The 25,645-nt window shown below is 48.1% G+C and overlaps 21 non-coding genes across 21 annotated transcripts; all 21 read left to right on the forward strand.

Annotated features, from left to right (window-relative positions):
- Positions 1-6,805: 6,805 nt before the first annotated feature.
- Trnas-gcu (transfer RNA serine (anticodon GCU)) lies at positions 6,806-6,887 on the forward strand. The gene has a single exon. It is a non-coding gene; the product is annotated as a tRNA-Ser (tRNA).
- Positions 6,888-7,710: 823 nt separating this feature from the next.
- Trnas-gcu (transfer RNA serine (anticodon GCU)) lies at positions 7,711-7,792 on the forward strand. The gene has a single exon. It is a non-coding gene; the product is annotated as a tRNA-Ser (tRNA).
- An 823-nt stretch (positions 7,793-8,615) lies between these two features.
- Positions 8,616-8,697, forward strand: Trnas-gcu (transfer RNA serine (anticodon GCU)). The gene has a single exon. It is a non-coding gene; the product is annotated as a tRNA-Ser (tRNA).
- An 823-nt stretch (positions 8,698-9,520) lies between these two features.
- Positions 9,521-9,602, forward strand: Trnas-gcu (transfer RNA serine (anticodon GCU)). The gene has a single exon. It is a non-coding gene; the product is annotated as a tRNA-Ser (tRNA).
- An 811-nt stretch (positions 9,603-10,413) lies between these two features.
- On the forward strand, positions 10,414-10,495 carry Trnas-gcu (transfer RNA serine (anticodon GCU)). Its single transcript has one exon. It is a non-coding gene; the product is annotated as a tRNA-Ser (tRNA).
- An 823-nt stretch (positions 10,496-11,318) lies between these two features.
- Positions 11,319-11,400, forward strand: Trnas-gcu (transfer RNA serine (anticodon GCU)). Its single transcript has one exon. It is a non-coding gene; the product is annotated as a tRNA-Ser (tRNA).
- Positions 11,401-12,223: 823 nt separating this feature from the next.
- On the forward strand, positions 12,224-12,305 carry Trnas-gcu (transfer RNA serine (anticodon GCU)). Its single transcript has one exon. It is a non-coding gene; the product is annotated as a tRNA-Ser (tRNA).
- Positions 12,306-13,128: 823 nt separating this feature from the next.
- On the forward strand, positions 13,129-13,210 carry Trnas-gcu (transfer RNA serine (anticodon GCU)). The gene has a single exon. It is a non-coding gene; the product is annotated as a tRNA-Ser (tRNA).
- Positions 13,211-14,033: 823 nt separating this feature from the next.
- On the forward strand, positions 14,034-14,115 carry Trnas-gcu (transfer RNA serine (anticodon GCU)). Its single transcript has one exon. It is a non-coding gene; the product is annotated as a tRNA-Ser (tRNA).
- Positions 14,116-14,938: 823 nt separating this feature from the next.
- Positions 14,939-15,020, forward strand: Trnas-gcu (transfer RNA serine (anticodon GCU)). The gene has a single exon. It is a non-coding gene; the product is annotated as a tRNA-Ser (tRNA).
- Positions 15,021-15,843: 823 nt separating this feature from the next.
- On the forward strand, positions 15,844-15,925 carry Trnas-gcu (transfer RNA serine (anticodon GCU)). The gene has a single exon. It is a non-coding gene; the product is annotated as a tRNA-Ser (tRNA).
- Positions 15,926-16,749: 824 nt separating this feature from the next.
- On the forward strand, positions 16,750-16,831 carry Trnas-gcu (transfer RNA serine (anticodon GCU)). Its single transcript has one exon. It is a non-coding gene; the product is annotated as a tRNA-Ser (tRNA).
- Positions 16,832-17,654: 823 nt separating this feature from the next.
- Positions 17,655-17,736, forward strand: Trnas-gcu (transfer RNA serine (anticodon GCU)). The gene has a single exon. It is a non-coding gene; the product is annotated as a tRNA-Ser (tRNA).
- Positions 17,737-18,559: 823 nt separating this feature from the next.
- Positions 18,560-18,641, forward strand: Trnas-gcu (transfer RNA serine (anticodon GCU)). The gene has a single exon. It is a non-coding gene; the product is annotated as a tRNA-Ser (tRNA).
- Positions 18,642-19,464: 823 nt separating this feature from the next.
- Positions 19,465-19,546, forward strand: Trnas-gcu (transfer RNA serine (anticodon GCU)). The gene has a single exon. It is a non-coding gene; the product is annotated as a tRNA-Ser (tRNA).
- Positions 19,547-20,369: 823 nt separating this feature from the next.
- On the forward strand, positions 20,370-20,451 carry Trnas-gcu (transfer RNA serine (anticodon GCU)). Its single transcript has one exon. It is a non-coding gene; the product is annotated as a tRNA-Ser (tRNA).
- An 823-nt stretch (positions 20,452-21,274) lies between these two features.
- Trnas-gcu (transfer RNA serine (anticodon GCU)) lies at positions 21,275-21,356 on the forward strand. Its single transcript has one exon. It is a non-coding gene; the product is annotated as a tRNA-Ser (tRNA).
- Positions 21,357-22,180: 824 nt separating this feature from the next.
- Positions 22,181-22,262, forward strand: Trnas-gcu (transfer RNA serine (anticodon GCU)). The gene has a single exon. It is a non-coding gene; the product is annotated as a tRNA-Ser (tRNA).
- Positions 22,263-23,161: 899 nt separating this feature from the next.
- Trnas-gcu (transfer RNA serine (anticodon GCU)) lies at positions 23,162-23,243 on the forward strand. Its single transcript has one exon. It is a non-coding gene; the product is annotated as a tRNA-Ser (tRNA).
- An 823-nt stretch (positions 23,244-24,066) lies between these two features.
- Positions 24,067-24,149, forward strand: Trnas-gcu (transfer RNA serine (anticodon GCU)). Its single transcript has one exon. It is a non-coding gene; the product is annotated as a tRNA-Ser (tRNA).
- Positions 24,150-24,972: 823 nt separating this feature from the next.
- On the forward strand, positions 24,973-25,054 carry Trnas-gcu (transfer RNA serine (anticodon GCU)). The gene has a single exon. It is a non-coding gene; the product is annotated as a tRNA-Ser (tRNA).
- The last annotated feature ends 591 nt before the right edge of the window (positions 25,055-25,645 follow it).

Here is a 25,645-nt window from a genome sequence, read left to right on the forward strand (position 1 = left end):
AGTTTGCTTTCCGTCCGACCGCCATATACGGAAGCGATCTGATAGGCCCTGGCTCCATCGCCAACAGCAGGAGCCTCTGGTCTCACAATTCGGCTACGAAGAACGTGGTTTGCTCTTCGAAAGAAACTTGAAAGCAACATCAGCGATGAGGTCAACGAAGGTGACAAATAAATGTTGCGCATCGAGATAATCGCGTCGTTGCAGTAGTTGTTATACTGAATGCACAGGACATTTCTCATTTGCATTAGACAACGCTACACGACGATTCGGTGCTTATTTCTGCAGTAAGTAAGTGGGCCGACTACTTTCCTCCGATCGGATACCGACGTGGACGGATGCCATCATTAAATGATTCACGAGTGGGAGCTTGGTCAGCTGCACTGCAGCAGGGCGTTACAGCGTTAACACCAGCCACAGTACGATGCGTTTTGGAATCGACAAACGACTTCTTTCCGTAAGGACTAGCGAGGGACGCAGTTTCCGATGCATCAGACGAGGTGGCCGAGTGGTAGTCGTGCTCAGGCACTTGGCCAGTGCACATCGCGCGGGACGGGCGGTAGCGCGGGCCAGTGTTTACGTCGCGAGCAGTGCTGCGGTGGAGAGCTGAGCAGCGTGTGCGAGCGCTGTTAACGTTTGTTTCTGTACCACTATTGTAAGTAAGATGACGACAATTAACAGAGCGAACAGCGTTCAGTGTGTTTTCGATCGTGCTGCCTTGCGACCAACGGCTTTCGAAATCCATGAGTGGATTTTTGAGGATCTGAATTCGGAAGATATAGTCGACACGTTCCAGTTGGACTTTGTGCAGTACTCGTTATTTATCAAATTTATTTCGAGTGACACTTATGAGAAATTCGTTGAGGAGCATGCTGGTGTGAGACCATTTCGTCATAATGATGGCAGTATTAGTAACGTCCAAATCGTGCCTTCGGGATACGGAGTGAGAACCGTCAGGGTATTTAATGTGCCACCCGAGTGCCCTAATGATCTGATTGCACGTTCTCTGTCACTGTACGGCGCTGTTTTGTCAGTTACCAGTGAAAAATGGTCGAGTGCATATCGCTACCAAGTTAACAGTGGGGTGCGAAGTGTACGTGTAGACTTAAAAAAGCATATACCTTCGTATGTTGCCATTGGCGGCTGTCGTGCACAGGTAACTTACATTGGACAACCCCCTACCTGTTCGATCTGCCATTCAACGGAACATCTGCGGATGACCTGTACACGTCGACGTCCATTTCAACTTCCACGGGAACATCCTGCAGACGGTAGTGAAAAGCTTGTTCCGCTATTGAGTGAGGTAGTCGCGGGGACGGTACCACCACCTCGGCAGCCGGAACGTGTTAGCGATGCGGAGGTGCCAGTTCAGGTGGAATGCAGTGCCAAAGACATTCGCGGTAGGACGGACGTCGATCCGGCACCGTCATCCTCACCGGGGCAGTTACCGCTGGATACCAACGATGCGCCAGCCACCTCTGAAACTAAGCCGTCTGAGATACAGGAGCGGGTGCAGATCAGTTTGCCTGAACCACCCCTATCGGTAGAGACTGCAGCAGAAACGAAGAAAGTCCGTCGAAGGAGAAGCAAAGGGAATAGTAGCAAAGAGGAAAAGTCGGATGATTTGAGACCCGTACACGTGTCAGAAAGTGGCAGCGAGTCTGAACCTCAATCTTCTTGCTCCGTGCGCTGCGAGGACACAGCGAGGCAAGAACGCATTCGAGAACAAACAAAACACCTGAAGGCACTACTGAGCGCTGAGAGGGAACAGAGCGCTGTAATGGCTAAAAGGAAGAGCGAACAGAGTAGCGAGCAGCTGCAGCAGCGCTCCCGCAGGAACTCGCTGACGTCAGTCGCAGCCCCGCGTGGTGGCCAGGCGGACGCGGCCACGCTGACAGACTCAGCCGGCGGTGGCGGGCAGGGCGGCGCGCGCACCGCGCAGCACCCCGACAGCAATGAGCCGTGGTGGCGGCAGGACGAGGAGATGCAGCAGTAGCTGCTCTCGCGCATGACCATCGCGCTGCGACATTTGCACTCTCTGACCCGTTATTGGTTTTGACATTTCGTTTCGTACTCCAGACGTTCCCAACGAGTTTGATTCAAAGCCGTCGAGAAGGACGATCCAACACAGAGCTCATTGTCCTCTGAACCATCATGTGCGATAGCCAAACATACAACGTTACCACAATTAACATCAATAGAATTCAAAGTGCGGTGAAACTCCGTTCGCTAACTGATTTCTTGTATGGTACCAGCGTTGACATTGCCCTCCTACAGGAGGTAGTCACAGTTTTAGAAGTGCCCGGTTACGTTCTCATTGATAACATCAATCTCCAGGATGCTGTAGGCACTGCCTTACTTCTGCGCGACGGTATACCATTTACGGATGTGCAGCGGCTGCCTAGTGGTCGTGGCATTTCTCTTCGAGTGAATGGTGTGCAGATTGTTAACGTGTACGCCCCCTCAGGTAGCACTCATAAGAGAGATCGCTCAACATTTTATAAAAACGAGGGTCCCATTCTTCTTAGCGCTTATCGTGCACATCTCATCCTCGGTGGTGACTTCAATTGTGTGCTCAACGATAGAGACCAAACTCCTAACACGAACAGATGTATCGAACTTGAACATTTAATTCATGGCATGCGTCTTCATGATACATGGCAACAACTGCACGGTGAACGGGTAGCGTACACCTACGTAACCAGTCATTCTGCCAGTCGGCTGGATAGGATCTATGTGTCCGAGGCCCTCCAGCGACACGCTGTGAACTGTGACATAGCTCCTGTCAACATCTCCGACCATTGTGCGTATCAGTGTTACCTTAACCTACACCACCAGCAAATATACCGCGGGAAAGGCTACTGGAAATTGAATGTCAGCCTTCTGCAGGATGCCCAACTTGAAGAGGAGGTGAACATAACGTGGCACCAGCTCCAGCGGCAACGACGTCGTTATGATAGCGCTCTCCAGTGGTGGACTCAGTGTGCTAAGCCTAAATTACGCCTCACCCTCATGAGTTACGCCCGACAAAAAAGCTTTTGGCAGAAACAGACTATTGAGTTTTATTATCGCTGTTTGAGAGAACTGTATAGTCACGCTACCAATCCTTCTCGCGTTATCGACATAAAGATCAAACGATATAAAGCGAAAATCACGGCGATACAACGCCAACGAATGCAAGGCATCATCGTGCGAGCCCACCCCAAGGATGTTGCCGCCGAAGAACGGGCCTCTCTGTACCACATCCTGAGAACGACGAAACGGTGTAAAGCCATGTTGATTGAAGCCGTCGTTGATGACGCTGAGAATGCCATCACGAAGCAACGTGACATCATCTCGCACGTCTACGACTATTATAGTCAACTTTACAAGAAGCAAGCCGTTGATGAAAACTCGTGCGACGATTTTCTTAGGACGTTGAGCTGTCGCTTGTCACAACAGGATAATGAAAATCTGGAATCTCTTTTCACAGAGGACGAAATCCGACTGGCGGTCCACAGTGAAAAGAAAGGGAAGTCACCAGGACCCGACGGTCTCAGCGCTGAGTTTTACCAGCGTTACTGGAACCTCCTCGGTCCGACATTCCTCGAGATAGCGAATGAACTCTGGCACCTGGAAGTTATACCCAAGGCATTTACGGAAGGTATCATCCTGCCCTTACCGAAAAAAGGGAACAGCAGGAAGGTCGAAAACATGCGACCCATCACACACCTGAATGCCGATTTCAAAATCATCACCAGATCGATTAAGCTAAGGATGCAAACCGTTATGTACAAGGTTTTGGGGAGTTACCAGTACAGTGCAGTGCAAGGCCGAAGTGCAATTTCAGCAGCCTGCGATTTGAGGGACATCATCTGTTCGTATGCTGTAACAAAAGGACAGGGCGCTCTGATCTTTCTAGATTTTGAGAAGGCTTATGACCGTGTACGTCATGACTTCCTCTTTAAAAGCATGAAGAAACTAGGATTTGGACTTCATCTCATAGAATTAATTCGCAAACTTACTACAAACGCCTCCTCACGGATTCTCATTAATGGCCATTTTACAAAAGAAGTTTCCATTGAGCAATCCGTCCGCCAAGGATGTCCTCTGTCAATGATTTTGTACGCCATTGCAGTAGAGCCGCTACTGAACAACTTGGCGCATAGCGGGATCGGACTTAGCGTCGAGTCTGTCACTATCCCATGCATTGCGTATGCTGACGATATATGCGTAACTGTGTCATCATCGCAACAACTTCTGTCAGCAGAAACTCTTTTACAAACATTCACGTTTCTTTCAGGAGCAATACTCAATAGAACTAAAACCACAGCTTTGCAGATCGGTGGCGGTATCGGAGACATATCCCATGTTACCTGATGCAAGGTCAAGGATTCTCACACAACCCTCGGTGTTACTTTTGAGGCCAAACCAGACAAATTCCTGACGAAGAACTGGTCACACATGCTTAATAAATTACGTGCTGCTTTGATACTTCACTCCGATCGTGACTTGAACATACTACAGAAAGTTAAGACCATCGAGATCGCCATCACGAGCAAGATGACTTATTTGGCGCAAATTCTTCCAATCTCCGACCATCTAGCCAAGAGTATACAACAAGCGTTATGCTGGTTTCTTTTTAGGGGGCACATTTTCAAAGTTCAATTCGATACCTTAACCTTACCTTCGTTCAAAGGTGGCCTTAACCTCATTAAAGTACACAAAAAATGTGTAACCCTGCTTCTAAATCGCATCAGGAAGGAGTTCCGTACACGGAGGACCAGTATCATCACATACCTCATTCAGCGGTGGAAGCCTCACACCCGTTAATATCGCCGGCATTCCACTTTCTTACAGACATGTGCGACTGTACTACATCGAAATGAGCTACATTCGACACAACATCGTCGATAACGGAAGCCTGACGAACAGGAAGCTTTATGGCCTTCTCACGACAACAAACCACAGGAATCGTCTCGAAGTAAAACATCCACATACACATTGGAGTATAGTATGGCGGAATGTGCACAGCGACGTGTTACCGTCACGCGTCATAGCCGACTGGTATCTAACAGCCAACGATAAAGTAGCAACGAATGAAAAGCTACATAAAATTGGCCTTCATCCAACGCCCAACTGTGACGCATGCGGAAGGGTCGATACGCTTCTTCATAGGTTCACGTGCGGACATGCAGAAGAAATTACTACATTTCTTCGTCAACGATTGCCGGTGATAGACAGTACGACGCCCTGTGGTGTAGATCTTTTAGAGATCATTCAGCCACAAAAACTGAGATATCCACGAGCCAAAAACAACGCTGCAACGTGGATCATGGGCCACACAGCATCGTTTATTATGCAGAATAGGCATGCTACTTTCCTCGACTATTATTCTTACATAGAAATTGAACACCTTAAAATGAGACAACATTGTGACTACAGGAGGATATTTGGAAATATGCTGAACATCATAAATAACGGTTAAATGCTTCAAATACAATATTTCGGATCGCAGAGGTTGCCAGTGACCTGTTTGTATGAATCCCATTTGCTTCCTGGGACTTTAGTACTTGTCGGAAATTTACGATACTATTCAGATGCTCACTAATGCAGAAGGCATTTTTTCTTTCCCATTTTCTTTTTCACATTTCCCTACTCTCGCAGAGCTGCGGAGCAACCTTCCTTCAATTATGAAGTGATAATCTTTTGTGCACCATAAAAATTTCTGTTTACTACTTGGCCCAAAAAAAAAATATATATATATTTTTAAATATATATATAATTAAAAAAACACCTCAAGAAGACATTTCATTTCATATATTGCGCTATGGCAGCCTAGCAGTGATATACACTTTGTTCATTCTATTCTTATTACAAATTAAAGCAAATAAATAAATTAAAAAAAGACATAAAAAAATAAAAAATAAAAAAACAAGTGGTTAAGGCGTTGGACTGCTCATCCAATGCGCTCTGCACGCGTGGGTTCCAATCCCATCCTCGGCGAAGAATTTTACGTAAAGCACCCATTTCGGATCACGCCTTCTACATGCGAAACGCCACTCACTAGTAGCAATGGAACGTGTAGGTGGCAGATAACATCTGTAAGAAATACGAAACTAAACCGCCTACCAATTGGAAGGACACAACATTCGATAGCGTACGTCTTCCGAATCAAACATCACCTCAAGATTTATAAACGAATCGAGGTTTGGCACCATGGCGGTGTTTGGGAACGGTGGTTTCTCACTCATAGTTAAGTGCTTACTTCTCGCAGACATTTTAACGTATCGAGCCAATAATACCCCCAACTGTAGCACAACTGTCGCCTTTCGACAGTTTTGCTTTCCGTCCGACCGCCATATACGGAAGCGATCTGATAGGGCCTGGCTCCATCGCCAACAGCAGGAGCCTCTGGTCTCACAATTCGGCTACGAAGAACGTGGTTTGCTCTTCGAAAGAAACTTGGAAGCAACATCAGCGATGAGGTCAACGAAGGTGACAAATAAATGTTGCGCATCGAGATAATCGCGTCGTTGCGGTAGTTGTTATACTGAATGCACAGGACATTTCTCATTTGCATTAGACAACGCTACACGACGATTCGGTGCTTATTTCTGCAGTAAGTAAGTGGGCCGACTAATTTCCTCCGATCGGATACCGACGTGGACGGATGCCATCATTAAATGATTCACGAGTGGGAGCTTGGTCAGCTGCACTGCAGCAGGGCGTTACAGCGTTAACACCAGCCACAGTACGATGCGTTTTGGAATCGACAAACGACTTCTTTCCGTAAGGACTAGCGAGGGACGCAGTTTCTGATGCATCAGACGAGGTGGCCGAGTGGTTAAGGCGTTGGACTGCTAATCCAATGTGCTCTGCACGCGTGGGTTCGAATCCCATCCTCGTCGAAGAATTTTACGTAAAGCACCCATTTCGGATCACGCCTTCTACATGCGAAACGCCACTCACTAGTAGCAATGGAACGTGTAGGTGGCAGATAACATCTGTAAGAAATACGAAACTAAACCGCCTACCAATTGGAAGGACACAACATTCGATAGCGTACGTCTTCCGAATCAAACATCACCTCAAGATTTATAAACGAATCGAGGTTTGGCACCATGGCGGTGTTTGGGAACGGTGGTTTCTCACTCATAGTTAAGTGCTTACTTCTCGCAGACATTTTAACGTATCGAGCCAATAATACCCCCAACTGTAGCACAACTGTCGCCTTTCGACAGTTTTGCTTTCCGTCCGACCGCCATATACGGAAGCGATCTGATAGGGCCTGGCTCCATCGCCAACAGCAGGAGCCTCTGGTCTCACAATTCGGCTACGAAGAACGTGGTTTGCTCTTCGAAAGAAACTTGGAAGCAACATCAGCGATGAGGTCAACGAAGGTGACAAATAAATGTTGCGCATCGAGATAATCGCGTCGTTGCGGTAGTTGTTATACTGAATGCACAGGACATTTCTCATTTGCATTAGACAACGCTACACGACGATTCGGTGCTTATTTCTGCAGTAAGTAAGTGGGCCGACTAATTTCCTCCGATCGGATACCGACGTGGACGGATGCCATCATTAAATGATTCACGAGTGGGAGCTTGGTCAGCTGCACTGCAGCAGGGCGTTACAGCGTTAACACCAGCCACAGTACGATGCGTTTTGGAATCGACAAACGACTTCTTTCCGTAAGGACTAGCGAGGGACGCAGTTTCTGATGCATCAGACGAGGTGGCCGAGTGGTTAAGGCGTTGGACTGCTAATCCAATGTGCTCTGCACGCGTGGGTTCGAATCCCATCCTCGTCGAAGAATTTTACGTAAAGCACCCATTTCGGATCACGCCTTCTACATGCGAAACGCCACTCACTAGTAGCAATGGAACGTGTAGGTGGCAGATAACATCTGTAAGAAATACGAAACTAAACCGCCTACCAATTGGAAGGACACAACATTCGATAGCGTACGTCTTCCGAATCAAACATCACCTCAAGATTTATAAACGAATCGAGGTTTGGCACCATGGCGGTGTTTGGGAACGGTGGTTTCTCACTCATAGTTAAGTGCTTACTTCTCGCAGACATTTTAACGTATCGAGCCAATAATACCCCCAACTGTAGCACAACTGTCGCCTTTCGACAGTTTTGCTTTCCGTCCGACCGCCATATACGGAAGCGATCTGATAGGGCCTGGCTCCATCGCCAACAGCAGGAGCCTCTGGTCTCACAATTCGGCTACGAAGAACGTGGTTTGCTCTTCGAAAGAAACTTGGAAGCAACATCAGCGATGAGGTCAACGAAGGTGACAAATAAATGTTGCGCATCGAGATAATCGCGTCGTTGCGGTAGTTGTTATACTGAATGCACAGGACATTTCTCATTTGCATTAGACAACGCTACACGACGATTCGGTGCTTATTTCTGCAGTAAGTAAGTGGGCCGACTAATTTCCTCCGATCGGATACCGACGTGGACGGATGCCATCATTAAATGATTCACGAGTGGGAGCTTGGTCAGCTGCACTGCAGCAGGGCGTTACAGCGTTAACACCAGCCACAGTACGATGCGTTTTGGAATCGACAAACGACTTCTTTCCGTAAGGACTAGCGAGGGACGCAGTTTCTGATGCATCAGACGAGGTGGCCGAGTGGTTAAGGCGTTGGACTGCTAATCCAATGTGCTCTGCACGCGTGGGTTCGAATCCCATCCTCGTCGAAGAATTTTACGTAAAGCACCCATTTCGGATCACGCCTTCTACATGCGAAACGCCACTCACTAGTAGCAATGGAACGTGTAGGTGGCAGATAACATCTGTAAGAAATACGAAACTAAACCGCCTACCAATTGGAAGGACACAACATTCGATAGCGTACGTCTTCCGAATCAAACATCACCTCAAGATTTATAAACGAATCGAGGTTTGGCACCATGGCGGTGTTTGGGAACGGTGGTTTCTCACTCATAGTTAAGTGCTTACTTCTCGCAGACATTTTAACGTATCGAGCCAATAATACCCCCAACTGTAGCACAACTGTCGCCTTTCGACAGTTTTGCTTTCCGTCCGACCGCCATATACGGAAGCGATCTGATAGGGCCTGGCTCCATCGCCAACAGCAGGAGCCTCTGGTCTCACAATTCGGCTACGAAGAACGTGGTTTGCTCTTCGAAAGAAACTTGGAAGCAACATCAGCGATGAGGTCAACGAAGGTGACAAATAAATGTTGCGCATCGAGATAATCGCGTCGTTGCGGTAGTTGTTATACTGAATGCACAGGACATTTCTCATTTGCATTAGACAACGCTACACGACGATTCGGTGCTTATTTCTGCAGTAAGTAAGTGGGCCGACTAATTTCCTCCGATCGGATACCGACGTGGACGGATGCCATCATTAAATGATTCACGAGTGGGAGCTTGGTCAGCTGCACTGCAGCAGGGCGTTACAGCGTTAACACCAGCCACAGTACGATGCGTTTTGGAATCGACAAACGACTTCTTTCCGTAAGGACTAGCGAGGGACGCAGTTTCTGATGCATCAGACGAGGTGGCCGAGTGGTTAAGGCGTTGGACTGCTAATCCAATGTGCTCTGCACGCGTGGGTTCGAATCCCATCCTCGTCGAAGAATTTTACGTAAAGCACCCATTTCGGATCACGCCTTCTACATGCGAAACGCCACTCACTAGTAGCAATGGAACGTGTAGGTGGCAGATAACATCTGTAAGAAATACGAAACTAAACCGCCTACCAATTGGAAGGACACAACATTCGATAGCGTACGTCTTCCGAATCAAACATCACCTCAAGATTTATAAACGAATCGAGGTTTGGCACCATGGCGGTGTTTGGGAACGGTGGTTTCTCACTCATAGTTAAGTGCTTACTTCTCGCAGACATTTTAACGTATCGAGCCAATAATACCCCCAACTGTAGCACAACTGTCGCCTTTCGACAGTTTTGCTTTCCGTCCGACCGCCATATACGGAAGCGATCTGATAGGGCCTGGCTCCATCGCCAACAGCAGGAGCCTCTGGTCTCACAATTCGGCTACGAAGAACGTGGTTTGCTCTTCGAAAGAAACTTGGAAGCAACATCAGCGAAGGTGACAAATAAATGTTGCGCATCGAGATAATCGCGTCGTTGCGGTAGTTGTTATACTGAATGCACAGGACATTTCTCATTTGCATTAGACAACGCTACACGACGATTCGGTGCTTATTTCTGCAGTAAGTAAGTGGGCCGACTAATTTCCTCCGATCGGATACCGACGTGGACGGATGCCATCATTAAATGATTCACGAGTGGGAGCTTGGTCAGCTGCACTGCAGCAGGGCGTTACAGCGTTAACACCAGCCACAGTACGATGCGTTTTGGAATCGACAAACGACTTCTTTCCGTAAGGACTAGCGAGGGACGCAGTTTCTGATGCATCAGACGAGGTGGCCGAGTGGTTAAGGCGTTGGACTGCTAATCCAATGTGCTCTGCACGCGTGGGTTCGAATCCCATCCTCGTCGAAGAATTTTACGTAAAGCACCCATTTCGGATCACGCCTTCTACATGCGAAACGCCACTCACTAGTAGCAATGGAACGTGTAGGTGGCAGATAACATCTGTAAGAAATACGAAACTAAACCGCCTACCAATTGGAAGGACACAACATTCGATAGCGTACGTCTTCCGAATCAAACATCACCTCAAGATTTATAAACGAATCGAGGTTTGGCACCATGGCGGTGTTTGGGAACGGTGGTTTCTCACTCATAGTTAAGTGCTTACTTCTCGCAGACATTTTAACGTATCGAGCCAATAATACCCCCAACTGTAGCACAACTGTCGCCTTTCGACAGTTTTGCTTTCCGTCCGACCGCCATATACGGAAGCGATCTGATAGGGCCTGGCTCCATCGCCAACAGCAGGAGCCTCTGGTCTCACAATTCGGCTACGAAGAACGTGGTTTGCTCTTCGAAAGAAACTTGGAAGCAACATCAGCGATGAGGTCAACGAAGGTGACAAATAAATGTTGCGCATCGAGATAATCGCGTCGTTGCGGTAGTTGTTATACTGAATGCACAGGACATTTCTCATTTGCATTAGACAACGCTACACGACGATTCGGTGCTTATTTCTGCAGTAAGTAAGTGGGCCGACTAATTTCCTCCGATCGGATACCGACGTGGACGGATGCCATCATTAAATGATTCACGAGTGGGAGCTTGGTCAGCTGCACTGCAGCAGGGCGTTACAGCGTTAACACCAGCCACAGTACGATGCGTTTTGGAATCGACAAACGACTTCTTTCCGTAAGGACTAGCGAGGGACGCAGTTTCTGATGCATCAGACGAGGTGGCCGAGTGGTTAAGGCGTTGGACTGCTAATCCAATGTGCTCTGCACGCGTGGGTTCGAATCCCATCCTCGTCGAAGAATTTTACGTAAAGCACCCATTTCGGATCACGCCTTCTACATGCGAAACGCCACTCACTAGTAGCAATGGAACGTGTAGGTGGCAGATAACATCTGTAAGAAATACGAAACTAAACCGCCTACCAATTGGAAGGACACAACATTCGATAGCGTACGTCTTCCGAATCAAACATCACCTCAAGATTTATAAACGAATCGAGGTTTGGCACCATGGCGGTGTTTGGGAACGGTGGTTTCTCACTCATAGTTAAGTGCTTACTTCTCGCAGACATTTTAACGTATCGAGCCAATAATACCCCCAACTGTAGCACAACTGTCGCCTTTCGACAGTTTTGCTTTCCGTCCGACCGCCATATACGGAAGCGATCTGATAGGGCCTGGCTCCATCGCCAACAGCAGGAGCCTCTGGTCTCACAATTCGGCTACGAAGAACGTGGTTTGCTCTTCGAAAGAAACTTGGAAGCAACATCAGCGATGAGGTCAACGAAGGTGACAAATAAATGTTGCGCATCGAGATAATCGCGTCGTTGCGGTAGTTGTTATACTGAATGCACAGGACATTTCTCATTTGCATTAGACAACGCTACACGACGATTCGGTGCTTATTTCTGCAGTAAGTAAGTGGGCCGACTAATTTCCTCCGATCGGATACCGACGTGGACGGATGCCATCATTAAATGATTCACGAGTGGGAGCTTGGTCAGCTGCACTGCAGCAGGGCGTTACAGCGTTAACACCAGCCACAGTACGATGCGTTTTGGAATCGACAAACGACTTCTTTCCGTAAGGACTAGCGAGGGACGCAGTTTCTGATGCATCAGACGAGGTGGCCGAGTGGTTAAGGCGTTGGACTGCTAATCCAATGTGCTCTGCACGCGTGGGTTCGAATCCCATCCTCGTCGAAGAATTTTACGTAAAGCACCCATTTCGGATCACGCCTTCTACATGCGAAACGCCACTCACTAGTAGCAATGGAACGTGTAGGTGGCAGATAACATCTGTAAGAAATACGAAACTAAACCGCCTACCAATTGGAAGGACACAACATTCGATAGCGTACGTCTTCCGAATCAAACATCACCTCAAGATTTATAAACGAATCGAGGTTTGGCACCATGGCGGTGTTTGGGAACGGTGGTTTCTCACTCATAGTTAAGTGCTTACTTCTCGCAGACATTTTAACGTATCGAGCCAATAATACCCCCAACTGTAGCACAACTGTCGCCTTTCGACAGTTTTGCTTTCCGTCCGACCGCCATATACGGAAGCGATCTGATAGGGCCTGGCTCCATCGCCAACAGCAGGAGCCTCTGGTCTCACAATTCGGCTACGAAGAACGTGGTTTGCTCTTCGAAAGAAACTTGGAAGCAACATCAGCGATGAGGTCAACGAAGGTGACAAATAAATGTTGCGCATCGAGATAATCGCGTCGTTGCGGTAGTTGTTATACTGAATGCACAGGACATTTCTCATTTGCATTAGACAACGCTACACGACGATTCGGTGCTTATTTCTGCAGTAAGTAAGTGGGCCGACTAATTTCCTCCGATCGGATACCGACGTGGACGGATGCCATCATTAAATGATTCACGAGTGGGAGCTTGGTCAGCTGCACTGCAGCAGGGCGTTACAGCGTTAACACCAGCCACAGTACGATGCGTTTTGGAATCGACAAACGACTTCTTTCCGTAAGGACTAGCGAGGGACGCAGTTTCTGATGCATCAGACGAGGTGGCCGAGTGGTTAAGGCGTTGGACTGCTAATCCAATGTGCTCTGCACGCGTGGGTTCGAATCCCATCCTCGTCGAAGAATTTTACGTAAAGCACCCATTTCGGATCACGCCTTCTACATGCGAAACGCCACTCACTAGTAGCAATGGAACGTGTAGGTGGCAGATAACATCTGTAAGAAATACGAAACTAAACCGCCTACCAATTGGAAGGACACAACATTCGATAGCGTACGTCTTCCGAATCAAACATCACCTCAAGATTTATAAACGAATCGAGGTTTGGCACCATGGCGGTGTTTGGGAACGGTGGTTTCTCACTCATAGTTAAGTGCTTACTTCTCGCAGACATTTTAACGTATCGAGCCAATAATACCCCCAACTGTAGCACAACTGTCGCCTTTCGACAGTTTTGCTTTCCGTCCGACCGCCATATACGGAAGCGATCTGATAGGGCCTGGCTCCATCGCCAACAGCAGGAGCCTCTGGTCTCACAATTCGGCTACGAAGAACGTGGTTTGCTCTTCGAAAGAAACTTGGAAGCAACATCAGCGATGAGGTCAACGAAGGTGACAAATAAATGTTGCGCATCGAGATAATCGCGTCGTTGCGGTAGTTGTTATACTGAATGCACAGGACATTTCTCATTTGCATTAGACAACGCTACACGACGATTCGGTGCTTATTTCTGCAGTAAGTAAGTGGGCCGACTAATTTCCTCCGATCGGATACCGACGTGGACGGATGCCATCATTAAATGATTCACGAGTGGGAGCTTGGTCAGCTGCACTGCAGCAGGGCGTTACAGCGTTAACACCAGCCACAGTACGATGCGTTTTGGAATCGACAAACGACTTCTTTCCGTAAGGACTAGCGAGGGACGCAGTTTCTGATGCATCAGACGAGGTGGCCGAGTGGTTAAGGCGTTGGACTGCTAATCCAATGTGCTCTGCACGCGTGGGTTCGAATCCCATCCTCGTCGAAGAATTTTACGTAAAGCACCCATTTCGGATCACGCCTTCTACATGCGAAACGCCACTCACTAGTAGCAATGGAACGTGTAGGTGGCAGATAACATCTGTAAGAAATACGAAACTAAACCGCCTACCAATTGGAAGGACACAACATTCGATAGCGTACGTCTTCCGAATCAAACATCACCTCAAGATTTATAAACGAATCGAGGTTTGGCACCATGGCGGTGTTTGGGAACGGTGGTTTCTCACTCATAGTTAAGTGCTTACTTCTCGCAGACATTTTAACGTATCGAGCCAATAATACCCCCAACTGTAGCACAACTGTCGCCTTTCGACAGTTTTGCTTTCCGTCCGACCGCCATATACGGAAGCGATCTGATAGGGCCTGGCTCCATCGCCAACAGCAGGAGCCTCTGGTCTCACAATTCGGCTACGAAGAACGTGGTTTGCTCTTCGAAAGAAACTTGGAAGCAACATCAGCGATGAGGTCAACGAAGGTGACAAATAAATGTTGCGCATCGAGATAATCGCGTCGTTGCGGTAGTTGTTATACTGAATGCACAGGACATTTCTCATTTGCATTAGACAACGCTACACGACGATTCGGTGCTTATTTCTGCAGTAAGTAAGTGGGCCGACTAATTTCCTCCGATCGGATACCGACGTGGACGGATGCCATCATTAAATGATTCACGAGTGGGAGCTTGGTCAGCTGCACTGCAGCAGGGCGTTACAGCGTTAACACCAGCCACAGTACGATGCGTTTTGGAATCGACAAACGACTTCTTTCCGTAAGGACTAGCGAGGGACGCAGTTTCTGATGCATCAGACGAGGTGGCCGAGTGGTTAAGGCGTTGGACTGCTAATCCAATGTGCTCTGCACGCGTGGGTTCGAATCCCATCCTCGTCGAAGAATTTTACGTAAAGCACCCATTTCGGATCACGCCTTCTACATGCGAAACGCCACTCACTAGTAGCAATGGAACGTGTAGGTGGCAGATAACATCTGTAAGAAATACGAAACTAAACCGCCTACCAATTGGAAGGACACAACATTCGATAGCGTACGTCTTCCGAATCAAACATCACCTCAAGATTTATAAACGAATCGAGGTTTGGCACCATGGCGGTGTTTGGGAACGGTGGTTTCTCACTCATAGTTAAGTGCTTACTTCTCGCAGACATTTTAACGTATCGAGCCAATAATACCCCCAACTGTAGCACAACTGTCGCCTTTCGACAGTTTTGCTTTCCGTCCGACCGCCATATACGGAAGCGATCTGATAGGGCCTGGCTCCATCGCCAACAGCAGGAGCCTCTGGTCTCACAATTCGGCTACGAAGAACGTGGTTTGCTCTTCGAAAGAAACTTGGAAGCAACATCAGCGATGAGGTCAACGAAGGTGACAAATAAATGTTGCGCATCGAGATAATCGCGTCGTTGCGGTAGTTGTTATACTGAATGCACAGGACATTTCTCATTTGCATTAGACAACGCTACACGACGATTCGGTGCTTATTTCTGCAGTAAGTAAGTGGGCCGACTAATTTCCTCCGATTGGATACCGACGTGGACGGATGCCATCATTAAATGATTCACGAGTGGGAGCTTGGTCAGCTGCACTGCAGCAGGGCGTTACAGCGTTAACACCAGCCACAGTACGATGCGTTTTGGAATCGACAAACGACTTCTTTCCGTAAGGACTAGCGAGGGACGCAGTTTCTGATGCATCAGACGAGGTGGCCGAGTGGTTAAGGCGTTGGACTGCTAATCCAATGTGCTCTGCACGCGTGGGTTCGAATCCCATCCTCGTCGAAGAATTTTACGTAAAGCACCCATTTCGGATCACGCCTTCTACATGCGAAACGCCACTCACTAGTAGCAATGGAACGTGTAGGTGGCAGATAACATCTGTAAGAAATACGAAACTAAACCGCCTACCAAAATGGAAGGACACAACATTCGATAGCGTACGTCTTCCGAATCAAACATCACCTCAAGATTTATAAACGAATCGAGGTTTGGCACCATGGCGGTGTTTGGGAACGGTGGTTTCTCACTCATAGTTAAGTGCTTACTTCTCGCAGACATTTTAACGTATCGAGCCAATAATACCCCCAACTGTAGCACAACTGTCGCCTTTCGACAGTTTTGCTTTCCGTCCGACCGCCATATACGGAAGCGATCTGATAGGGCCTGGCTCCATCGCCAACAGCTGGAGCCTCTGGTCTCACAATTCGGGTACGATGAACGTGGTTTGCTCTTCGAAAGAAACTTGAAAGCAACATCAGCGATGAGGTCAACGAAGGTGACAAATAAATGTTGCGCATCGAGATAATCGCGTCGTTGCGGTAGTTGTTATACTGAATGCACAGGACATTTCTCTTTTGCATTAGACAACGCTACACGACGATTCGGTGCTTATTTCTGCAGTAAGTAAGTGGGCCGACTAATTTCCTCCGATCGGATACCGACGTGGACGGATGCCATCATTAAATGATTCACGAGTGGGAGCTTGGTCAGCTGCACTGCAGCAGGGCGTTACAGCGTTAACACCAGCCACAGTACGATGCGTTTTGGAATCGACAAACGACTTCTTTCCGTAAGGACTAGCGAGGGACGCAGTTTCTGATGCATCAGACGAGGTGGCCGAGTGGTTAAGGCGTTGGACTGCTAATCCAATGTGCTCTGCACGCGTGGGTTCGAATCCCATCCTCGTCGAAGAATTTTACGTAAAGCACCCATTTCGGATCACGCCTTCTACATGCGAAACGCCACTCACTAGTAGCAATGGAACGTGTAGGTGGCAGATAACATCTGTAAGAAATACGAAACTAAACCGCCTACCAATTGGAAGGACACAACATTCGATAGCGTACGTCTTCCGAATCAAACATCACCTCAAGATTTATAAACGAATCGAGGTTTGGCACCATGGCGGTGTTTGGGAACGGTGGTTTCTCACTCATAGTTAAGTGCTTACTTCTCGCAGACATTTTAACGTATCGAGCCAATAATACCCCCAACTGTAGCACAACTGTCGCCTTTCGACAGTTTTGCTTTCCGTCCGACCGCCATATACGGAAGCGATCTGATAGGGCCTGGCTCCATCGCCAACAGCAGGAGCCTCTGGTCTCACAATTCGGCTACGAAGAACGTGGTTTGCTCTTCGAAAGAAACTTGGAAGCAACATCAGCGATGAGGTCAACGAAGGTGACAAATAAATGTTGCGCATCGAGATAATCGCGTCGTTGCGGTAGTTGTTATACTGAATGCACAGGACATTTCTCATTTGCATTAGACAACGCTACACGACGATTCGGTGCTTATTTCTGCAGTAAGTAAGTGGGCCGACTAATTTCCTCCGATCGGATACCGACGTGGACGGATGCCATCATTAAATGATTCACGAGTGGGAGCTTGGTCAGCTGCACTGCAGCAGGGCGTTACAGCGTTAACACCAGCCACAGTACGATGCGTTTTGGAATCGACAAACGACTTCTTTCCGTAAGGACTAGCGAGGGACGCAGTTTCTGATGCATTAGACGAGGTGGCCGAGTGGTTAAGGCGTTGGACTGCTAATCCAATGTGCTCTGCACGCGTGGGTTCGAATCCCATCCTCGTCGAAGAATTTTACGTAAAGCACCCATTTCGGATCACGCCTTCTACATGCGAAACGCCACTCACTAGCAGCAATGGAACGTGTAGGTGGCAGATAACATCTGTAAGAAATACGAAACTAAACCGCCTACCAATTGGAAGGACACAACATTCGATAGCGTACGTCTTCCGAATCAAACATCACCTCAAGATTTATAAACGAATCGAGGTTTGGCACCATGGCGGTGTTTGGGAACGGTGGTTTCTCACTCATAGTTAAGTGCTTACTTCTCGCAGACATTTTAACGTATCGAGCCAATAATACCCCCAACTGTAGCACAACTGTCGCCTTTCGACAGTTTTGCTTTCCGTCCGACCGCCATATACGGAAGCGATCTGATAGGGCCTGGCTCCATCGCCAACAGCTGGAGCCTCTGGTCTCACAATTCGGGTACGATGAACGTGGTTTGCTCTTCGAAAGAAACTTGAAAGCAACATCAGCGATGAGGTCAACGAAGGTGACAAATAAATGTTGCGCATCGAGATAATCGCGTCGTTGCGGTAGTTGTTATACTGAATGCACAGGACATTTCTCTTTTGCATTAGACAACGCTACACGACGATTCGGTGCTTATTTCTGCAGTAAGTAAGTGGGCCGACTAATTTCCTCCGATCGGATACCGACGTGGACGGATGCCATCATTAAATGATTCACGAGTGGGAGCTTGGTCAGCTGCACTGCAGCAGGGCGTTACAGCGTTAACACCAGCCACAGTACGATGCGTTTTGGAATCGACAAACGACTTCTTTCCGTAAGGACTAGCGAGGGACGCAGTTTCTGATGCATCAGACGAGGTGGCCGAGTGGTTAAGGCGTTGGACTGCTAATCCAATGTGCTCTGCACGCGTGGGTTCGAATCCCATCCTCGTCGAAGAATTTTACGTAAAGCACCCATTTCGGATCACGCCTTCTACATGCGAAACGCCACTCACTAGTAGCAATGGAACGTGTAGGTGGCAGATAACATCTGTAAGAAATACGAAACTAAACCGCCTACCAATTGGAAGGACACAACATTCGATAGCGTACGTCTTCCGAATCAAACATCACCTCAAGATTTATAAACGAATCGAGGTTTGGCACCATGGCGGTGTTTGGGAACGGTGGTTTCTCACTCATAGTTAAGTGCTTACTTCTCGCAGACATTTTAACGTATCGAGCCAATAATACCCCCAACTGTAGCACAACTGTCGCCTTTCGACAGTTTTGCTTTCCGTCCGACCGCCATATACGGAAGCGATCTGATAGGGCCTGGCTCCATCGCCAACAGCAGGAGCCTCTGGTCTCACAATTCGGCTACGAAGAACGTGGTTTGCTCTTCGAAAGAAACTTGGAAGCAACATCAGCGATGAGGTCAACGAAGGTGACAAATAAATGTTGCGCATCGAGATAATCGCGTCGTTGCGGTAGTTGTTATACTGAATGCACAGGACATTTCTCATTTGCATTAGACAACGCTACACGACGATTCGGTGCTTATTTCTGCAGTAAGTAAGTGGGCCGACTAATTTCCTCCGATCGGATACCGACGTGGACGGATGCCATCATTAAATGATTCACGAGTGGGAGCTTGGTCAGCTGCACTGCAGCAGGGCGTTACAGCGTTAACACCAGCCACAGTACGATGCGTTTTGGAATCGACAAACGACTTCTTTCCGTAAGGACTAGCGAGGGACGCAGTTTCTGATGCATTAGACGAGGTGGCCGAGTGGTTAAGGCGTTGGACTGCTAATCCAATGTGCTCTGCACGCGTGGGTTCGAATCCCATCCTCGTCGAAGAATTTTACGTAAAGCACCCATTTCGGATCACGCCTTCTACATGCGAAACGCCACTCACTAGCAGCAATGGAACGTGTAGGTGGCAGATAACATCTGTAAGAAATACGAAACTAAACCGCCTACCAATTGGAAGGACACAACATTCGATAGCGTACGTCTTCCGAATCAAACATCACCTCAAGATTTATAAACGAATCGAGGTTTGGCACCATGGCGGTGTTTGGGAACGGTGGTTTCTCACTCATAGTTAAGTGCTTACTTCTCGCAGACATTTTAACGTATCGAGCCAATAATACCCCCAACTGTAGCACAACTGTCGCCTTTCGACAGTTTTGCTTTCCGTCCGACCGCCATATACGGAAGCGATCTGATAGGGCCTGGCTCCATCGCCAACAGCTGGAGCCTCTGGTCTCACAATTCGGCTACGAAGAACGTGGTTTGCTCTTCGAAAGAAACTTGGAAGCAACATCAGCGATGAGGTCAACGAAGGTGACAAATAAATGTTGCGCATCGAGATAATCGCGTCGTTGTGGTAGTTGTTATACTGAATGCACAGGACATTTCTCATTTGCATTAGACAACGCTACACGACGATTCGGTGCTTATTTCTGCAGTAAGTAAGTGGGCCGACTAATTTCCTCCGATCGGATACCGACGTGGACGGATGCCATCATTAAATGATTCACGAGTGGGAGCTTGGTCAGCTGCACTGCAGCAGGGCGTTACAGCGTTAACACCAGCCACAGTACGATGCGTTTTGGAATCGACAAACGACTTCTTTCCGTAAGGACTAGCGAGGGACGCAGTTTCTGATGCATCAGACGAGGTGGCCGAGTGGTTAAGGCGTTGGACTGCTAATCCAATGTGCTCTGCACGCGTGGGTTCGAATCCCATCCTCGTCGAAGAATTTTACGTAAAGCACCCATTTCGGATCACGCCTTCTACATGCGAAACGCCACTCACTAGTAGCAATGGAACGTGTAGGTGGCAGATAACATCTGTAAGAAATACGAAACTAAACCGCCTACCAATTGGAAGGACACAACATTCGATAGCGTACGTCTTCCGAATCAAACATCACCTCAAGATTTATAAACGAATCGAGGTTTGGCACCATGGCGGTGTTTGGGAACGGTGGTTTCTCACTCATAGTTAAGTGCTTACTTCTCGCAGACATTTTAACGTATCGAGCCAATAATACCCCCAACTGTAGCACAACTGTCGCCTTTCGACAGTTTTGCTTTCCGTCCGACCGCCATATACGGAAGCGATCTGATAGGGCCTGGCTCCATCGCCAACAGCAGGAGCCTCTGGTCTCACAATTCGGCTACGAAGAACGTGGTTTGCTCTTCGAAAGAAACTTGGAAGCAACATCAGCGATGAGGTCAACGAAGGTGACAAATAAATGTTGCGCATCGAGATAATCGCGTCGTTGCGGTAGTTGTTATACTGAATGCACAGGACATTTCTCATTTGCATTAGACAACGCTACACGACGATTCGGTGCTTATTTCTGCAGTAAGTAAGTGGGCCGACTAATTTCCTCCGATTGGATACCGACGTGGACGGATGCCATCATTAAATGATTCACGAGTGGGAGCTTGGTCAGCTGCACTGCAGCAGGGCGTTACAGCGTTAACACCAGCCACAGTACGATGCGTTTTGGAATCGACAAACGACTTCTTTCCGTAAGGACTAGCGAGGGACGCAGTTTCTGATGCATCAGACGAGGTGGCCGAGTGGTTAAGGCGTTGGACTGCTAATCCAATGTGCTCTGCACGCGTGGGTTCGAATCCCATCCTCGTCGAAGAATTTTACGTAAAGCACCCATTTCGGATCACGCCTTCTACATGCGAAACGCCACTCACTAGTAGCAATGGAACGTGTAGGTGGCAGATAACATCTGTAAGAAATACGAAACTAAACCGCCTACCAAAATGGAAGGACACAACATTCGATAGCGTACGTCTTCCGAATCAAACATCACCTCAAGATTTATAAACGAATCGAGGTTTGGCACCATGGCGGTGTTTGGGAACGGTGGTTTCTCACTCATAGTTAAGTGCTTACTTCTCGCAGACATTTTAACGTATCGAGCCAATAATACCCCCAACTGTAGCACAACTGTCGCCTTTCGACAGTTTTGCTTTCCGTCCGACCGCCATATACGGAAGCGATCTGATAGGGCCTGGCTCCATCGCCAACAGCTGGAGCCTCTGGTCTCACAATTCGGGTACGATGAACGTGGTTTGCTCTTCGAAAGAAACTTGAAAGCAACATCAGCGATGAGGTCAACGAAGGTGACAAATAAATGTTGCGCATCGAGATAATCGCGTCGTTGCGGTAGTTGTTATACTGAATGCACAGGACATTTCTCTTTTGCATTAGACAACGCTACACGACGATTCGGTGCTTATTTCTGCAGTAAGTAAGTGGGCCGACTAATTTCCTCCGATCGGATACCGACGTGGACGGATGCCATCATTAAATGATTCACGAGTGGGAGCTTGGTCAGCTGCACTGCAGCAGGGCGTTACAGCGTTAACACCAGCCACAGTACGATGCGTTTTGGAATCGACAAACGACTTCTTTCCGTAAGGACTAGCGAGGGACGCAGTTTCTGATGCATCAGACGAGGTGGCCGAGTGGTTAAGGCGTTGGACTGCTAATCCAATGTGCTCTGCACGCGTGGGTTCGAATCTCATCCTCGTCAAAGAATTTTACGTAAAGCACCCATTTCGGATCACGCCTTCTACATGCGAAACGCCACTCACTAGTAGCAATGGAACGTGTAGGTGGCAGATAACATCTGTAAGAAATACGAAACTAAACCGCCTACCAATTGGAAGGACACAACATTCGATAGCGTACGTCTTCCGAATCAAACATCACCTCAAGATTTATAAACGAATCGAGGTTTGGCACCATGGCGGTGTTTGGGAACGGTGGTTTCTCACTCATAGTTAAGTGCTTACTTCTCGCAGACATTTTAACGTATCGAGCCAATAATACCCCCAACTGTAGCACAACTGTCGCCTTTCGACAGTTTTGCTTTCCGTCCGACCGCCATATACGGAAGCGATCTGATAGGGCCTGGCTCCATCGCCAACAGCAGGAGACAGTTTTGCTTTCCGTCCGACCGCCATATACGGAAGCGATCTGATAGGGCCTGGCTCCATCGCCAACAGCAGGAGCCTCTGGTCTCACAATTCGGCTACGAAGAACGTGGTTTGCTCTTCGAAAGAAACTTGGAAGCAACATCAGCGATGAGGTCAACGAAGGTGACAAATAAATGTTGCGCATCGAGATAATCGCGTCGTTGCGGTAGTTGTTATACTGAATGCACAGGACATTTCTCATTTGCATTAGACAACGCTACACGACGATTCGGTGCTTATTTCTGCAGTAAGTAAGTGGGCCGACTAATTTCCTCCGATCGGATACCGACGTGGACGGATGCCATCATTAAATGATTCACGAGTGGGAGCTTGGTCAGCTGCACTGCAGCAGGGCGTTACAGCGTTAACACCAGCCACAGTACGATGCGTTTTGGAATCGACAAACGACTTCTTTCCGTAAGGACTAGCGAGGGACGCAGTTTCTGATGCATCAGACGAGGTGGCCGAGTGGTTAAGGCGTTGGACTGCTAATCCAATGTGCTCTGCACGCGTGGGTTCGAATCCCATCCTCGTCGAAGAATTTTACGTAAAGCACCCATTTCGGATCACGCCTTCTACATGCGAAACGCCACTCACTAGTAGCAATGGAACGTGTAGGTGGCAGATAACATCTGTAAGAAATACGAAACTAAACCGCCTACCAATTGGAAGGACACAACATTCGATAGCGTACGTCTTCCGAATCAAACATCACCTCAAGATTTATAAACGAATCGAGGTTTGGCACCATGGCGGTGTTTGGGAACGGTGGTTTCTCACTCATAGTTAAGTGCTTACTTCTCGCAGACATTTTAACGTATCGAGCCAATAATACCCCCAACTGTAGCACAACTGTCGCCTTTCGACAGTTTTGCTTTCCGTCCGACCGCCATATACGGAAGCGATCTGATAGGGCCTGGCTCCATCGCCAACAGCAGGAGCCTCTGGTCTCACAATTCGGCTACGATGAACGTGGTTTGCTCTTCGAAAGAAACTTGAAAGCAACATCAGCGATGAGGTCAACGAAGGTGACAAATAAATGTTGCGCATCGAGATAATCGCGTCGTTGCGGTAGTTGTTATACTGAATGCACAGGACATTTCTCTTTTGCATTAGACAACGCTACACGACGATTCGGTGCTTATTTCTGCAGTAAGTAAGTGGGCCGACTACTTTCCTCCGATCGGATACCGACGTGGACGGATGCCATCATTAAATGATTCACGAGTGGGAGCTTGGTCAGCTGCACTGCAGCAGGGCGTTACAGCGTTAACACCAGCCACAGTACGATGCGTTTTGGAATCGACAAACGACTTCTTTCCGTAAGGACTAGCGAGGGACGCAGTTTCCGATGCATCAGGCGAGGTGGCCGAGTGGTTAAGGCTGTTGGACTGCTAATCCAATGTGCTCTGCACGCGTGGGTTCGAATCCCATCCTCGTCGAAGAATTTTACGTAAAGCACCCATTTCGGATCACGCCTTCTACATGCGAAACGCCACTCACTAGTAGCAATGGAACGTGTAGGTGGCAGATAACATCTGTAAGAAATACGAAACTAAACCGCCTACCAATTGGAAGGACACAACATTCGATAGCGTACGTCTTCCGAATCAAACATCACCTCAAGATTTATAAACGAATCGAGGTTTGGCACCATGGCGGTGTTTGGGAACGGTGGTTTCTCACTCATAGTTAAGTGCTTACTTCTCGCAGACATTTTAACGTATCGAGCCAATAATACCCCCAACTGTAGCACAACTGTCGCCTTTCGACAGTTTTGCTTTCCGTCCGACCGCCATATACGGAAGCGATCTGATAGGGCCTGGCTCCATCGCCAACAGCAGGAGCCTCTGGTCTCACAATTCGGCTACGAAGAACGTGGTTTGCTCTTCGAAAGAAACTTGGAAGCAACATCAGCGATGAGGTCAACGAAGGTGACAAATAAATGTTGCGCATCGAGATAATCGCGTCGTTGCGGTAGTTGTTATACTGAATGCACAGGACATTTCTCATTTGCATTAGACAACGCTACACGACGATTCGGTGCTTATTTCTGCAGTAAGTAAGTGGGCCGACTAATTTCCTCCGATCGGATACCGACGTGGACGGATGCCATCATTAAATGATTCACGAGTGGGAGCTTGGTCAGCTGCACTGCAGCAGGGCGTTACAGCGTTAACACCAGCCACAGTACGATGCGTTTTGGAATCGACAAACGACTTCTTTCCGTAAGGACTAGCGAGGGACGCAGTTTCTGATGCTTCAGACGAGGTGGCCGAGTGGTTAAGGCGTTGGACTGCTAATCCAATGTGCTCTGCACGCGTGGGTTCGAATCCCATCCTCGTCGAAGAATTTTACGTAAAGCACCCATTTCGGATCACGCCTTCTACATGCGAAACGCCACTCACTAGTAGCAATGGAACGTGTAGGTGGCAGATAACATCTGTAAGAAATACGAAACTAAACCGCCTACCAATTGGAAGGACACAACATTCGATAGCGTACGTCTTCCGAATCAAACATCACCTCAAGATTTATAAACGAATCGAGGTTTGGCACCATGGCGGTGTTTGGGAACGGTGGTTTCTCACTCATAGTTAAGTGCTTACTTCTCGCAGACATTTTAACGTATCGAGCCAATAATACCCCCAACTGTAGCACAACTGTCGCCTTTCGACAGTTTTGCTTTCCGTCCGACCGCCATATACGGAAGCGATCTGATAGGGCCTGGCTCCATCGCCAACAGCAGGAGCCTCTGGTCTCACAATTCGGCTACGAAGAACGTGGTTTGCTCTTCGAAAGAAACTTGGAAGCAACATCAGCGATGAGGTCAACGAAGGTGACAAATAAATGTTGCGCATCGAGATAATCGCGTCGTTGCGGTAGTTGTTATACTGAATGCACAGGACATTTCTCATTTGCATTAGACAACGCTACA

This window comes from Schistocerca cancellata, chromosome 2 (assembly GCF_023864275.1).
Source record: "Schistocerca cancellata isolate TAMUIC-IGC-003103 chromosome 2, iqSchCanc2.1, whole genome shotgun sequence".
NCBI classification, from domain to species: Eukaryota; Metazoa; Arthropoda; class Insecta; order Orthoptera; family Acrididae; genus Schistocerca; species Schistocerca cancellata.